This window comes from Podarcis bocagei, assembly GCF_964188305.1.
Source record: "Podarcis bocagei genome assembly, chromosome: 7".
Lineage (NCBI taxonomy): Eukaryota > Metazoa > Chordata > Lepidosauria > Squamata > Lacertidae > Podarcis > Podarcis bocagei.
In genome coordinates, this window is record NC_138132.1 from 57657975 (window position 1) to 57675322 (window position 17348).

The 17348-nt window shown below is 43.9% G+C and overlaps 2 long non-coding RNA genes across 2 annotated transcripts; one reads left to right on the plus strand and one right to left on the minus strand.

The window, feature by feature from the left end:
- Window positions 1–7028: 7028 nt before the first annotated feature.
- LOC308590958 lies at window positions 7029–8668 on the minus strand. Its single transcript, XR_014009971.1, has 2 exons — window positions 8512–8668; window positions 7029–8068 (listed from the first exon to the last, which is right to left on the minus strand). It is a non-coding gene; the product is annotated as an uncharacterized lncRNA (long non-coding RNA).
- A 1426-nt stretch (window positions 8669–10094) lies between these two features.
- On the plus strand, window positions 10095–12074 carry LOC308590951. Its single transcript, XR_014009964.1, has 2 exons — window positions 10095–10138; window positions 11729–12074. It is a non-coding gene; the product is annotated as an uncharacterized lncRNA (long non-coding RNA).
- The last annotated feature ends 5274 nt before the right edge of the window (window positions 12075–17348 follow it).

Below are 17348 nucleotides of genomic sequence, written 5' to 3' on the forward strand. Positions count from 1 at the left end.
AAGGCTCTGGGTTCTAGTATTATGAGAGATGCTGTTATGTACTGAGCTGAATCCTAGAACAATAGGATCCAGAATGCAGCAGTCTGATTGATCCACAGGAGCCACTCAATCCAGCTCCAGGTGGAAGCGAATCAGCGACGTGATTGGCCTGCAGGAGCAGCCAATCAGGCTTCTGGAGGAGGTGAATCCACAACCTGATTGGCCTACAGGAGCAGACGGAATTAGCCAATCACGCGGGGCCCATTGTGTAAATAATGTATATATAGCTAGACGTTTTGGGGAAAGTTTCATTCATTACTACTATGAGCTGAATAAAAGGCATGAAATTCACACTCGATTCCGAGTATATTTCAGATGCCTTTTTAAGGTGAGATGACCAGGACTGTACACAGTATTCCAAGTGTGGTTGCACCATAGATTTGTATAACAGCATTATGCCGCTGGCAGTTTTATTATGAATTCTAGCATGGAACTGACCTTTTACACAGCTGCTGCACACTGGGTTTTCAGTGCATGAAATCCATTGCAGGTAGCCTGATTTCACCAGATAAATCTCGCAATTCACTGTGCATATCCATATTTGAAGGTTGGGGGGGTCATGTGTGGTGTCACTGCACGCATGGATCAGGCTGAAGAACCGTTCAAGTTAGCTATAGAAACTGAACCAATTGAATCAAGAAAGACTCTTCTCTTGGAGATCAATAGTTTGCAATCCTTGAGATTGAACTCAGATGCTGATTATAGGAACTGGTGCCCTCTTGTGGGATTCCCACAGGAAATCACCAGGTTTAAATGTGCTGAATGGGATTGGACTAGTGCTTAAATGAAGGCTGCCTCTTGTCCTGATAGTATTCATTTGCTAGACTAAGCAATGCTGACATTCAGCAGACGAGGACACACTACCCACAACTGAACTTCCTAAAATGCAATTCTAATCTGTCAACAACAGAAGAGGCACATTTTCTCCAGTACTATTCCAGACGTCTACAGTTCAGAAAGGCCACAATGAAAAGGCAACAGGGTATCCTTCCCAAACCTAGTGCCCTCAAGATATTTAAGACTACAACTTCAATCAGCCTGGTCAACATGGCCAATGGTCAGGGATGATGAGAGTTGTAGTCCGACAACAACTGGAAGACGCTAGGTTGGGTAGCAGTAGAGGCTGCAGCTGAGATTAAATCTATTTCATCATTCCAGATTAGGGTTGAGGAAGGCCAATGGCCTCCTCAGAGTAGACCCATTGAAATAAATGGACCTAAGTTAGTCATGTAAAATGTGTGCCCTTTGAGTAAGACCAGCATTTTTTCATGTGCTTGTGTTTATTTGTGGCCCCTCCATATTTAATGCTGAGAAACCAAATAATTTTTCTAAGGTACTGGTCTCTCTTGGAGGGCAATGATTTTACTTGGGTCCTGCTTCTGGCCTTCCTGTAGGGGCACCTGGTTCTCCATTGTGAGGACAGCCTGCTGGTCTGAATGGGCCTTTGGTCTGCTCTGACAGGGCATTTCTTACGTTCTTATCGTTTTCAGCTGGGGACCCCAAGTGAGTTTGACGTGCGTTTGCTCTTGATAACTAGCCCTGCTGTGTTTATGCCTCCACTCATTTCCCTTTGATTACATTTCTCATTGCCTTGTGTGAGCCTTGTTGTTAATTTGTAATCTTATGTAAAGTGCCATATGTGAAGTGATTTAACTTCCAACTCAATCGGAAATGAGAAGCCTAAGTCTGGTTTCCGTTTCACTTGTCTGCAAATCAGTTTCGCAGGCATGCTCTGCACACTGCCATGGCCTCCTCAAATTGTTTACAACCCTGGCAACTATTTGAGGGGTTGAATTTACTGGTAAATGCACTGTAGTGAGTCAGACAGACAACCAACTATCTTGGACCAAGCAGAACCTGTAGGCTAGAGTCTAGCTGTGTGTTGTGAATCTTTATACAAGAATAGGGTTGCCATGTGAGGAACATCCCAGACCCTGAGATTTCCAAACCTAAGACCTAGGGGCAGTCCCTGGTGATGTCATAGGGTTGCCCTAGCTCAGAACTTTCCAAACTGTTTGTTGCAACACGTTAGTGTGTCATCTACAGTGTGTAGGTGTGCTGCGCAGACGCTCCCCGCACTCCTCCCGGAGCTGGAAAGAGACTAGTTTAACCTCCGCTTTGCTAGTAAAACTGAATTCCTGATGCATGTTAAAAAGTGTGTGCATGAAAAGTTTGTAAAACTCTCCCTAGCTTATGGCCCATGTGCAGGCCCCGGAGACAGAGGTTAATTGGGAGAGGGGAGCAGAGGAAGGCAGACCCCACCAAGGGTCTGTGGTATTATCTGCAGCCAGCTCCTATTATTATTATTAGCACTCTCACCCACCTAGAGAGTCAAGCCCTCCACTTGCCACTTGGATGTATAAGACTGTGGTCTAACATTCTTCTTTCCAACAGTCTCTACATCTTGTGTGATCTCATCCACAGTTTTGGTGATCCTCCATTCATCCGGTCCCTTTCTCACATACTACACAATCTTCTGTTGGTCGGCATCCATCTGTCTTGGGAGACTATGAAGGAGTGCACCTTTGGGGGTGAAATCAAGTCACTGGAGAGTTACAGTGCTTGGTGTGGCTGTAGAGGTCAATGCAGGAAAGACCTGTTTTGTTGCAACTGGGGCAGATGAATGCAGCTAGTTGTGCTGGTACATGATGCATCTGAGCAGTCATTCTTCCTCTGCTCATTGCTGTGGCTACATGACCTGACTGATTGCGTCCAGATACTGTGGTCATCTGCAAGGGATTCTCACACCTCGGGTTGAATGTTGCCAACCTTTATGTCACGTTTGCAAACATATTTGTAGCACAGAATTGGTCTCTTATACGGATACATACACAGACAAAAGGCTGTCTCCTGCAGAGAATGAGCACTGTTCTGGATAGAATTTGCTGATGCTCAGCAAAATGTACGTAATCACTCTGGTGGGAACTGGAAATACAAAACCACATCATTGTCATTCCTGCCAGCAAGGAAGTCCTTCCGCACACTGTTCCTCACCTTTATTAGGACTGATTTGTAAAATATTAATGGTTTCATCAGAACAAAAAAAAAAATCTCCTGGGGAAAATGAGTCAATTAGTACTCTATGTATCATTTCCACCATGAGGTAGAAATATTTCATCCTGAGCACCCAGGCACTGTGAATTAACTATGAGCTGTCCCCTTCAGTGCAACCCAGATTCTCTTCTCCCTCTGGGAGATGGGAGGACAAAACTGCTGCAGGTTCATGTTAAGAGGCCTGCCAGGGAATTGTATAAACACTGTTCATAATAAGCTAGCTCCTGGTAGAGCCTGAATTCATTTTACAGATAACACACTGCACAACACCAGTTCACTGCTGTAAAGTTCTCCCTTTCTTTCTTTTTTACCATTCTCCTTTAATAGGTGAGAAAAGAAATTGAAAATATGAAAATTAGCAAAGGGAAAATAACATTGGCAACAGAATTCGGGGGCTGTTGGTTTTGGTTTTGGTTTTGTTTTTTTAAAGCATAGAGTATAACATATGCAGCTGTTTGGCCTAGTTCCTGGGACCAGCTGCTGAGATGCTTGTTTGAAGGTCAGGGCTATCCCAAATTCCTGAAGTGTTTATAAGTGAGGGCTGAAGTCCAGCTGCAGCCGAGAAGGCTGAATTGCTGTGACAGAAGGCCATTGGTTCCAGATGCCTTCTACCAAGTCAGATATACTAAGAGCAACAGTACCTTCCATCAAAACTGGATTATTACAACCATGGGCTGATTTGCTGCCTCACAGAGTTTCTGTGCTAGTATGCGGCAGTGATTTTAAGAATACTTTCAGTATGCTAGATAAATATGCTAACTATACAAGTACTGTATGCATTCCTTGGCACTGCTAAACTTAAACGACAGCTAAATGGTGCTGCTTCCACAAGAGGGAGCTACAATCTAATTTTATTTATCATTAAAAAAAAATGAGTTTTCAGAGGAAACACTGTGCTTAATTTCTAACAGAAGACATCTCGTGGCTCAAATGCATTTAGAAGCCATGGATTAAACCTAAAGACTTTTGTTTTAGTTAGTGGTAAGAGGAGGGTTCACTGCACATGCTCAGATGCACTCTTCTGCGTCATATTCTGCATCACTACAGAAAAGAGGTTGTGGATCTAATAGTAGTTTAGCTTAGGATGGAGCCTAAACCTCTCTGAGGAGAATTTCGGTCTGAATTTGGGAAGGAGTGGGGAAAGAGAACAAGGGTGAAGGGAAGGGAATTTCTTCTTAAATTTGTGTTTGGCAAGTGGTTGATAAAAGAAGATTTATGGTCTGCCTTTTCTGGACAAAATCTTCTCAAGACCCTTTGAGAAGATTCAAATTTAACTTGGTACTGTGGACTGGTTTCCTACCTTCCAGAGTTGCCAGAGCTCAGGGACACATCATGCGATGCATAGTGAAACTATGGAACTCACTCCCACAGAAGGTACTAATAGCCACCAACCTGGATGGTTTTAAAAGACAATTAGAAAAATTCAGAGAGGACTGTTGTTGTAAGCCAAAAATAGCTTATCTCCTGAGTCTATGTCAATAAAAAACTCAGAAACGCGAGGAGTTGGGAGTCCAACGTTTATTGCAAAGCAAAAGGTTACAGTCTGATAGTTCTGCGAAACTGCAACCCCACCCAATGGTCCAGGTGGTGGTATTTAGAACATTTCAAACAAAGCATTTCAATTTTCACCAATCATATACATCATTACCTTATTTCATGTTTTACACGTGCACAATAAGCTCTGGCAATTTGTGCTGATTCATGTTTGATTCTCACTGTATTTTGTTACATTATGGTACTGTGCAAGTTGGGAACCTGTGTTAATTGTAGCCATTTGCACCATGTAGCAACTTACATTCTAGCTTTGAGCCGTATCTTTGTGATTCAACGTATTAGCTGTATTTCTGCCCCAATTGGGGTGGAGACGGCAACTTGCAAAATCATCAGTTTCATAAAGCAACAGGTTACCATAACTTCTCTATTAGAAGCACACTCAAGGATTTCCAGGGGTACACATTATCACATTTATTGTGGCCCTTTGGTTTGTTATGTAGGGATACTCATGCCTAAGTTCTTTTTCCTCCCCAGTGAAGTAGGAGGTCAGCTGGCTGTCCCGCTGCACGATGATCTGAGGCACAAGAGATCGGCTGAAGCATCCTTGATAGGAGATACCCAAACATGGAAAACCCAGGAATGCCCCCCCCACTCGTATCATTAAATAATTTGGCCCAGCCACTTGGCGTCAGGATGGTATGCAAGGGTACCGTACCTCAGTATACATCTTGAATCGCCTTATCCATATCCAAGCCATGGTAGAGATAATTACCAATCGCACGGCCACAGTGTTAAGATTTATTCTCAGACCAAAGCTCCAAAATGAAAGAGGCTATCTATCAAAATACAATGGCCCTAGATTATCGGCTGTCTGAAGAAGTAGATGTGTGCAGAAAATTAAATCTGACCGATTGCTGTCTGAAAATTGATGACCATGAGCACTGACTTTGAGTTTGACACCATCTCAGTCTGCTGCCTAGGAGAAGAGGAGGACGTTCTTCTGAGTGTCCCAGCACCATTGGGTGCTGCTGAGCCCGGTGGCATTTTGCTGGAGGGCTTCAGCCAGGAAGAACTCCAGGTCCAGCTAGCTTCTGTCCTGGCTGGCCTGCAGAGCTGGAAGAAAGAGGTCCGCAGCAAGGCTCTTCAGAAGTTTTCAGGCCTCCTGTTGGAAGCAAATATACACCCTTCTGTAGAGCTTCAGAATCCATCCTGGGCAAGATGGTGGCAGTCCTGGGTCTCTGTGTGCTAGAGCCAGATGCCAGCTGTGATTGTGAGGCAGCAGAGACACTCTGCAACCTCCTGCCTGTCATGCGGCGCAAGGAAGCCATGCTGAAGGAAACAACCTGGGGCTGGGAGGCAATCCTTAGGGCTCGGTGGATCCTCAACCCAACTGAAGGACCTTCCCCAGAGTTATTACTGCATAACAGCTATACTCTTCCCATGGTCTTTGATGCCTACCTGCCTCCAGAGCAGCTCCTGGAGGCAGTGTGTTACCTGGCCAGGGACCTTGCGGTCAAGGGCATTTCACTGAAAATCCATGCCCTGCTCCACCAATTTTTGGACGAATTCAGTGGGAAAGCTGTGCAGGTCGAGCTGTTGCTGGAGGCCTTTCTCCAAAATGCCAAGGGGCCCTCCATGGAGCAGTGGAAAGTGCCACTCTTTGCCTTTTCTGTGTTGGCAAAGCAGTGCCCGGAGAGCGTGATGGGATAACTGCTCTAGTTCCCTTTGAGTGACAGTGGCAAGATCTGGAAGGTCTTAGCTCTGCGGATCGCCCTCACTTGATCCATCTGCTGATCCGACAAAGGGCCACCTTCAAGGAGTCCATCACCACACTATCAATGGCTATTTAGCCAGGATGAATATGCTGTGCCTCCAGTAAATGCTGCTGAATACCTGTTGCTGGAAACCACAGGAGGGGAGAGTGTTTGGATCCTGCTAGAGGGTTTCCCACAGGCACTTGGTTGGCCACTGTGAGAACAAGATGCTGGTTTGGTGGACCATTGGCCTGATCCAGCAGGCCCTTCTTAGTTCTTACATTCCAGGAGGGTGTTGAGCAGGTCTGATGATGTGGGAATTAGACTCTAGTTTCCATTTGCTAGGGAATGCGGAAGATAGCCCTGGGTCGTGTTACCCTTTAATTAGTTGTCTTTTCCCCTCCTATAAAAACTATGCAAGACACGCTCTTTGAAAGTTTAAAGAACCAATAACTTGTACTTGCAGATGCAGATTAAAAACACAAAGCAGGTGGATGTTTCTTAAATATGTCTTACATAGGTTAAACTGTTACAGACTAACTCTCTCTGAGGCAGACAGTGTACCTGCTGCTCTAACTCTTAAGACTGTTCTGCTAACTGCCATAACTGTACCAACTGCCACAACTGCCTCAGATATATGACATTGCAGAGTTCTATAGTTCTTGCAATTGACTCTTTACTTATGCATTTTGGATGCTAGCATCCTACAGCTGAGGAATGAGGAGGGAAGGCTGTCTGAGAGTGCCAAGGGCCAAATGGATAGGACTTGAGAGCCGCATCTGGCCCATTGCTCTGCGAGGCCACAACCGTGTATTAAAGTCTGTATTTGTTCACCGGTGAGTTTTTTAGACCTGGTTGCTGTTAGCATTTCAACCGGAGCCTGCCAAGGATCTGGCAGCTCCTCACTTGAAGCCTGGCCTGTGTTTTTTTACCACCTGGCCAATCTAACCCTGCTCAGTCATGTGGAGTGGCAGTGCACAGGGCGGAGCGGAGCCTTCCAGTTTACATCTTGTTTAGTCTGTTCCTTCAGCTCTGCCGCTTAGCCTTCCTTGATGGATGCCTCGTTCCCAGCAGACTCCACTGTGCCTAATTGGAAGACCTCGCAACAGGCACGCAACAGAGAAAGAAATTGACAAGGCAGCCGAGCATCAGAGTAATGAGCCTACGGGACTGAGGGCCGCTGAGCCAGCTCATGAGAAGTCGGGATAAGGAATGAGTGCGAGCGAGTTTTAGAAAATTATAACAGAGATTTTGAAAAATCACATCCCTATCTCAAAGCCATATACCAAAGGACTGCATATTTTAAACAATCAAATCAATTACACATGCTTGTTGTTGTCTTTTAAAAAAAACCATATAAAAACAATTGTATATACAGTATAAAACAATTTAAAATTCACACAATTGTGATATATGTTTTAAAAATCTCCACTTCAAAAGCTTGTTGAAAGACGAAAGTCACTGAACGAGTGCTGGAAAGACAATAGTTTGTAGGTTCATTTGACTTATTTTATGAGTAAAGTGACGTAGTAGTAGTAGTAGTAATGTCTGATCAAAGGGTTGATGCCTACATGATGTGGAATGGACCTCGTAAAGAGACAATATCTGCAGGATGCCCTCTTCTGCAGAAGTTTGGGTGTAGAAGGGATGAGAATATCTTTTGGGTATCCTTGTCCCAAGCTGTGTAGTCCTTTGCATGCCAGTACCACCAGCTTGAACCTAGCCTCCTGTGAATAAACAACACTGTGTTTACTAAATGTATTTTGACCACATGAAAAATAACAATAGGCAGATTAGCTGCTTCAAAGTGTTTCAGGCTTCTTTATACCACGGCTTCTGCTTATATAATCTTTAATTAAAGAAAATAGCATAAGAAAACCCTCAAACTACCAGACTGTGGGTCAGAATGAAACAATCCCTGATTAGGATTGTTTCATGGTGAAACATCCACCAAGAGCCCCACCTGGTACCTTCCAGATGTTTTAGACTCCAGCTCCCATCAGTCTCATCCAATATGGCCAATGGTCAGGGCTGATGGGAGTTATAAACCAGCCACATCTGCAGAAGGCTGTTCCAAGGCAGTCAAACATAAGAGTCAATGTAGCCTGTGCTAAGTTCTTTGTGGATAAATAAATGCAATCTATACCACTAAATATTAGAAACAACAAACCTCCACTTTGGTTTTGCTTTAGAGAAACAACATTCTCATTGGTTTGTCCCTCAATCAACATTTCCAAAGCAGAAAGAGGAAGAGAAGGAAGTTTAGGAATGCTTTTTTGTGGCCAGCCAATCCATTCCCTCAGTATCCTTCCCTCTCTTTTCCTAATGCACAGGCTCTGTTCCTTAAAAGGTACAGTGGAACCTTGGTTTTCGAACATCATCCATTCCGGAAGACCGTTCAACTTCTGAAATGTCCAAAAGCAGAGGTGCAAAGGTCGGTCAGCAAATTTACAGACAAAATTGAGAAAAATACAGTGGTACCTCAGCGGAAGCCTTTTGACTTCTGAGACGCATTCGAAAATGGAAGCATTTACTTCTGGGTTTTCGGCATTCATAGAATCATAGAATCATTAAAGACAGCTGCTTAAAGACCTCCAAAGAAGGAGACTCCACCACACTCCTTGGCAGCAAATTCCACTGTCGAACAGCTCTTACTGTCAGGAAGTTCTTCCTAATGTTTAGGTGGAATCTTCTTTCTTGTAGTTTGGATCCATTGCTCCGTGTCTGCTTCTCTGGAGCAGCAGAAAACAACCTTTCTCCCTCCTCTATGTGACATCCTTTTATATATTTGAACATGGCTATCATATCACCCCTTAACCTCCTCTTCTCCAGGCTAAACATGCCCAGCTCCCTTAGACGTTCCTCATAAGGCATCGTTTCTAGGCCTTTGACCATTTTGGTTGCCCTCCTCTGGACATAATAATAATAATAATAATAATAATAAATTTTATTTATATCCCGCCCTCCCCAGCCGAAGCCGGGCTCAGGGCGGCTAACAACACTAAAATAGTTCAACATTATAAAAACATCATAAGAATTAATTAAAATCAAAATTGATGGCAACCATAAACTAAAGTATTGTAAAGATTGCCAAAGGAGGGAGTCAGGCTGCGCCCTGACCAAAGGCCTGGTGGAACAGCTCTGTCTTGCAGGCCCTGCGGAAAGATGTCAAGTCCCGCAGGGCCCTGGTCTCTTGTGACAGAGCGTTCCACCAGGTTGGAGCCGCAGCCGAAAAAGCCCTGGCTCTAGTTGAGGCCAGCCTAACCTCTCTGTGGCCTGGGACCTTCAAGATGTTTTTATTTGAGGACCGTAAGTTCCTCTGTGGGGCATACCAGGAGAGGCGGTCCCGTAGATACGAGGGTCCTAGGCCGTGTAGGGCTTTGAAGGTTAAAACCAGCACCTTAAACCTGATCCTGTACTCCACCGGGAGCCAGTGCAGCTGGTATAGCACCGGATGAATGTGATCCCGCAGCGACATGTTCCAGTTTGTCAGTGTCCTTCTTGAACTGTGGTGCCCAGAACTGGACACAGTACTCCAGGTGAGGTCTGACCAGAGCAGAATACAGTGGCACTATTACTTCCCTTGATCTAGATGCTATACTCCTATTGATGAGGCCCAGAATTGCATTGGCTTTTTTAGCTGCCGCGTCACACTGTTGGCTCATGTCAAGTTTGTGGTCAACCAAGACTCCTAGAACCTTTTCACATATACTGCTCTCAAGCCAGGTGTCACCCATCTTGTATTTGTGCCTCTCGAGTTCCAAAACATTCACCAACGGAGGTGTTCGCAACCTGAGGTACCACTGCATATTTATAACCTGAGTTGGGTGCAACTCAGTTTCTTGAGAGGGGCTTGCATGGAGGAGAGGACTGTTGATGGTTACTAGCCATCATGGCTAGGCTCTACCTCCATAGTCAGAGGCAGGGATGATTTTTAATGCCTCTGAATGGCAGTTGCTGGGAACCACAGGTGAGGAGAGAACCGCCACCCTTGGGTCCTGCTTGCAAACTTCTCATAGGTACCTGGTTGGCCACTCCAAGAACAGCACTCTGGGCTAGATGAGTCTTTGGCTGGATCACGCAAAATCTCCGTATGTTCTTATTGGCATAGATATTGAAAATCTAGCAAGCAGGTTTGTTATCACTCTTCTTCTTTTTTAAAAAAAGCAACAACCAACATATATCAAGCTGAGTTGAAAACCTCAATTATGATAGGAAATTTTGCAATGATACGGTTCAGACATTTACTGACCTCCTGGCCCCTGAGCTGCTGTAAGGTCCTGTCTGAGATGTTTCTTGTTGATTGATGCATTTCCACACAAAAGCTGAGGTTACAGGGAGGGCAATGGAAAGAGGCCTCCACACACAACCTTCTACTCCACCCCTTGCACTAAAAACAGATGGCATTTGGTTGCAGCTTTCTAGCTGCAGCCTCCTCTCTAATTCGTCACCTTGATGTGCCAAAGCATTTCCCTGACTGCCCTTCCCTCTCTTCCTTTAAATTCCTCCTTGAGTCCCACTTTTATTTTAGAGAAGTCTTTCCTGGCCCCATCTTCCATTCCTCTCCTTTCCAGGTTCTCCAAACACAGTGTAAATCTACACTCCAATCTACACTCCAAACATCTGTGCAAATCTACTCCAGAAGCCATATTACGATAAATGGGAGTGTGAGCTAAGTGTGTACGAGATTGCAGTCTAACTTGCTCTCATCTTCAACTTTCTACTGCTAATATTCCCTCAGTTTTGGACTCAGCTGCTTTGTATTTGCTAGTGACTGTTAAACATTAAATGCTGCATTAGCCTATAGAAGCATTAACATAAACCCATTTTCTACTTTCCAGAAAGGAAATAATATCCCTTTGTCCACAGTTTTAAATGTGGAAGCGGGGGTTGGGTGGCAGCTATTGGTTTGGTTTGTTCTGTTATTTTTATTACATATTTTGTGTTTTTTATCTCATATTTTTATGCTGTGAACCATCCTAAGGTCTTTGGATGAAGGTATACAAAATAAAAAAAATAAATGTAGGTCTAAGCATGGAGATCAAGTGATGGAGGTCTGCTGCACCTGTTGTACTTCTGGCTGCCAGGCATACTGGAGCTCTGCTGCACAGGAGCGAAAGAGATGATTGTTCAGTCTGCATGCTAAAGTGAACCAGTCTTATTTGCCAGTCCTGGGTTTATACATTAATTGAAATGCACCTCCCAGTGGATTGCACACACCTCCAAACTCTGCAATATAGTTTCAGGGTGTTGTGTTTTTTATGTATTGAAAAGCACTTCCGGTATTTGAAAATGCCAAGTATTTGAGGCAAATAATGCATGAAAAATGAAAACTAAATGGATACAATTTAAACGTGCATTTTTCATGTTTTTTTTTTTTTAAATAGGAACAGAACAGTCCTGTGATTGAGCACATGAGAAACTGACATGGAAATGGGCTGATCCGCCAATTACTGCTGCTGGGACGTAGGGGGTTGGAGTGGAAAATCTACCACCACCCAATTACATACGTAAAATAAAAACATAATATTTGCTGTCATTAACAGCATTGCTGGAATGTCCTTGGCTTTTTAATTATTCTAAAGGCAAGCAGTTCTGCACATTTGCTCCCTCCTCTGTTTTCCAACCACAACCATGAAAGGTTTGCTTCCTAAATTATGCATACTGTGGGTGCAGTCAGGAGCGATTAAGGGCACTGGGCAATCTCCCCCACCCCCTTCCTGTCTTTCTTTTTTTTTAAAAAAAAGGAGGGGGAAGCTTTCCTGGGGAATCAATGCTTGCTAATCTTTAGAAAATTACTCTAACAAGCTCCAGGCCTGAACAGCTGGAGTCTAGCTCACTGGCCTCTGAAAGCACGCACAGGCCATTAGTAGAACAGGACTTTAATGAACCAAAAAGTCTGTCCCAAGCCATGGCTTTCAGGCTTCTGCATCTGACATTCTGATTAAATGTCAAGCAGCCAAAGAGGAAAAGATAAGCAATGCTCTGGGCTCAGGCAAGAGGCAGTGCAGCAGACTTCAGAAATCAACAGGTGCCAGACTATCTCTAACCCCAACCCAACAGTCAACAAGGGAGGCATGGGGGACACCAGAATTTCTTTCTGGGATAGAGACCCTCCAGGCTGTGGGTTGTATGCAGGGGTCCATGGGACATTTCCACCTACCCTCAGCCTTCCCTCCTCACACGAGTGGTTTCTTGCACATTAGATATAGATATTACATTTATATTCTACCTTTTCTCCAAGGAGCGCAAGGTGGTGTATTTGATTCTCCCCCATCTTTTCCTTCACAACAACCCTGTGAGGTAGGTTAAGCAATGATTCTTCGTTGGACTGGTCATGTTGTGTGGATGCCTGATTATCATCTTCCCAAGCAGCTACTCTATTCCAAACTTAAAAATGGAAAGTGTAATGCTGATTGTCAACAAAAGAGGTTTGAGGACTCTCTCACGGCAAATATAAAAGAAATGTAGTAGAAACACCTGGGAAACACTGGCCTATGAGCGCTCCAGTTGGAGAACAGCCTTTACCAAAACAAGCTCAAATTCAGGACGAAAGGGAGAAATGTCCTAAGAAGAAGGCACACTTGGCAAACCTTCACCATGATCAACTCCCACTCGGAAACCTATGTCCCCACTGTGGAAGGACGTGTGGATTCAGAAGTGGCCTCCACAGTCACTTACGGACTCACGGTTAAAAGCGTGTTCATGGAAGACAATCTTACTCAGCTATGAGTGATTGCCAAAGAAGAAAATGTGATTCTCCCCCACCTTTTTCCTCACAGCAACCCTGTGAGGTACCGTAAGTTAGGCTGAGAGAGGGTGACTGGCCCAAGGTTATCAAGAGAGTTTCATGACTGAGTGGGGACTAGAAGCCCAGACTCTCAAGTTTTAGTTCAACACTCTAACTCCTACGCCACTTGGGCTTTCTCTAACCCACTATATCACACTACCAAAGAGGACACATTTTGCTGATGTGCATGTGTAGATGCAAATTTAGAAATATTTGCTCTAACTGAAATAGAAGTACAGTATATATCTCCATTGTGGGGAAGGTGATGACCAGCTGAGCTATTTTCCAGTTCAGTCTGCTTCTCAGCTGCTAGCTCTTTCTTTCTTTGTTTAACAAAATTTATACATCACTTTATTACATTCAAGACGCTAAGCAAGTTTTACAAAAGTATAAAATAAAACATTACAATTCTTGACTGAAAAACCCCCAGTTAAAAACATGTAAAAGATAAAACACACATAACTTCTACATATCTGGAGAGGTGTGCCTAAACAAAAATGTTTCAAGCAGGTGCTGAAAAGAGTGCAGGAAAGGCACCTGGTTGGAATCAAAAGGCAAAGGTGCTGCCACACTAAAAGATGGATTTCTTACAAGCATGGAATGGCTATTATGGGGTAACTGCAAAAGTGCTACTTCCTCAGATCAAAGCAGTTGAGTGGGCATATATGGAATAAGGTGATCCTGCAAGTAAACTGGACCCAAACTGCTTATATACCAACAGTAACACTTTGGAATTGACCTGGTAGCAAATGGGTGACCAGTGCAGATCTCTGAGCAGAGTTCTTACATGTAGACAGCGTCTCACTCCTGTCAGCAGCATTCTGCACTAACTGCAGTTTCCAGGTCAGGTGCAAGGGAAGCCCCACACAGAGTGCATTGCAGCAATCCAGCCTTGAAGTCAGTGAGTCACCAGAAATAGACAGAGAGAGAGAGAGGGAGGGAGAGATTTTGCTTTAAAGCCATATCTGAAAGAATTTGTGTTCCTTGGCTTGCACAATTTCCATATGCAGTCTTTTCTCAGAGGGCTTTCAGGAATCCTGCCCTCTCAAGCTGTGGTCACTTCACAGTCTTTATACTTGGCAGTAGATGGAAAAGAAAGAAACAAAGCATGCACACAATCTTGGGTTTGATTTTGGGGTGGTGGTGATACAAGGTTTAGTTGTCTAATCCCTCAAAGAAGTTCTGGCAGAAGGTAAGGCCTCCCCCTGTCACTCTGGCAGCCAGCTCAGCTGCCCTAGAGTGAGAATTATGTTTTCATGTTTGGAAGCAATTCCACAGCCATAGCAGCAATGTCAGTTTTGACACACACACGCACCATGCATACATACACCAAAGAAAAAAGAGGGGGAGGAGGTATTTGAAGAATTTGCCAAAGATATGTCTACTGGCCATAAGCCATGACAGCTAAAACAATACGCCTTGTAAAAAAAGCAAGGTTGCCAAGTGATCTGCAGAGAAATGGTCTGGCCTGCTCCTGTGCTTTTGACAAGTGGTTTGATCTGTCAATATCTGCAAATGACGCTTTTTGCAGCACAAACGTCACTTGTATCCTTCACTAACATCTGGACATTAAGCCGATGTTAAAGGCTCAGCTACAGAGGGTAGCTGAAATGTTGATAACCTTACCTCAAACCAGGGGCAAAACTAGGCTTTATTTCACCCGGGTCAGAGACCCAATTTGGCATCCACCCATGTACATTTCTGTACACACACACAGGCTGGGAGCCTCAGTGGTGGCCCTCTGGAGGCTTCACCCAAGGCAAAAAAAATTACCTGGATAGTCCAGCCCCATCCCATAGCTACGGCTCTGCTCTAAGGATGGATGCCAAAAGTAAAAGGTGTATTGTATTCAGGAGTCTTGGCAACCCATCCTCATTTGATTCCCCTGTTAGGCTATAAGAAAGTTGTCTCAGGCCTATGTTGGGAGTCCTGCTAGGAAACTGTATAAAGCCTTGCAGATAAAAACCTTCCATAGTTTAACAATGTGCTGTTTGAATATGTGCTGTCTTTTATCTGCCCTGACTCTTCCAACATTCAGCTTCTTTGGATTCCCACATGCTCTAATGGTGTGAGAGAGGAGAAAAACTTTTCCCCATCCACTTTCTCCATGCCATGCCTAATTTTATAAGCGTCTGCCATGTCTCTTCTTGCTCAGCCAGAAGGCATGAGGCAGGCCACATTTGACAGGAGATATTGAACTTGATGGAACTCTTGATCTGAGCCAGCAGTGCCCTTGTATTGTTTTGAGGAATGAGCAGAAGGCTCCACCCAGCCCAGACAGTGTTTCATCTGGAGCTCTTGGAAATTCCCATCTGCCAGTTTTATGACTTTCCAGACCTGGTCTCCAGCAGTAGCCTGACTATAACCAACACTATAAATCAACTAAATACACACAGGGAACTCATTCTTTCAGCAGAAACCATTCTTAAGATAGAGAGTAAATTCAGTTACTGCTTAGAAAATCCCAGAGGCCCAGATCTTCTCTTCCTGACAGTTCAAAACATACCTCAGCAGCTGCAGTGTGTCAAATGTTAGGCTGGGCACTGCATTGAGCTTTAATGTTCATGCATGCAAATTAACATGTGTGCACAGGGCCGGATTTTTGGTGGACTACAACTCCCATCATCTACCAGGATGGCTAGCAGGCCCAGTGATCAGGGATGATGGGAGTTGAAGTCCAGCAACACCTGGGGACCCAAGGTTGAGAAAGGCTGCCTGGGCCTGGGGGGGCAGGGAGCTGTGCCTGTTAAATGGCCATGAAACCGATGTTAGTTTATAGAGTTTATATGCAGAAGAAGAAATTAACTTTAGTTAAATGGCGCCTTGCTTAGAGCAAGCATCTAGTTGAAAGGCATTCAGACTCAGACTGACTTTGTATAAAATAAGAAAGCTTCTATTTATTAAAGGAAGTACATTATTGAAAGGAAAGAGTTCTATCCTAATTAATTATCTAACTGGACAAACAAAAATGCCATGCTTGCCTCTTTGTTTTCAAAAGAGAGATCCACAAAAAAGTGTGTGAGAGGGAGTAGGAAGCTGAAACAGGATGCAGCCTAAGATGTATCAGTCTAAACATCAAAGAGATAAGAGAGAAATCAGCATAGGTACAGGGATAGTCTGGGAAACTGGCTATCTGTCTTACACGATCTGTCTTAACCCATGCAAAACTCTCAGTTGGACTCTGTGGTGTAGATATGCTCTTACTGCCTCAATCTGTCTCCCTTATTCTCAAATAAATTCTGGGTGATTATATTACCCATGCATGGAATAAACAGAAAAATTCCAAAGTTAATTCTAAATTTAGATAAGTTGAAATGTTTGCCTGTAAGCATCTTTAAAAGGAAAGGAATCAGGCATGTGTTGGTGACAAATGTTTAAAAACATGTGCATTGATAAAGCTTGGCTGAGTGCTCCGTAGTGGATGAAATTCACATGGCGTGAGACTAGAGGAATGAATGGCTAAATGGAGAGGCTGGAGTTTGCGTTCCTATTGTGGGTTTTTATAAATGAGGATATGGGGTGCTTCCAGGCCGTCACTATGTTTGGGCGGGATTCAATCATGTGCTGATTTGGAGCTGTTGTGGAACAAACTCTCAAAAGATTGTAGAACCTCCCTGCAGATGTATAAAGAGTGGCTAATCATTAAATAGCCAACATTATACAATCTCTCTGCACATGGTTCAGGGGAGATGCTCAATAGACAAGTCATCTGCAACAACCCTCAACCACATGTTGGCAATTTCAAGTTGCACAATTCCCAGAGTGGTTTAACAATCAGTCCCTCTTCCCAAGGAACCTTGGGAACTGTAGTTCTTTGAAGGGAATATGGGTCTCCTAATGGCTCTCAGCACCCTTAACAAACTACCCTTCCCATAATTCTTTGAGGCAAGCCATGATTGTTTAAAGTGGCATGTTATGGATTTGAATGTGCCTACGGTGTCAAGAACTTGGTGCAGAGCACACCCATGAGAAAATGCCTGTTTGCAGGGACACTTAGGAAGAACGCCAACAGAACTAACTAAATATGCAACAATACTAAGATTATTCAGTTTTACTGTGTTTATCTTGGTTATTTTTATTGGTTATATTTTATTGGTACTGCCATTCATTCATTGGTTTATTTCTATGCTGTTTTGTCCAAAGGCTCCCAAGGCAGTAGACAGAATAACACAATATTATCACAAGGAAATTACAGCAGATACAAATGCAAGAGTACA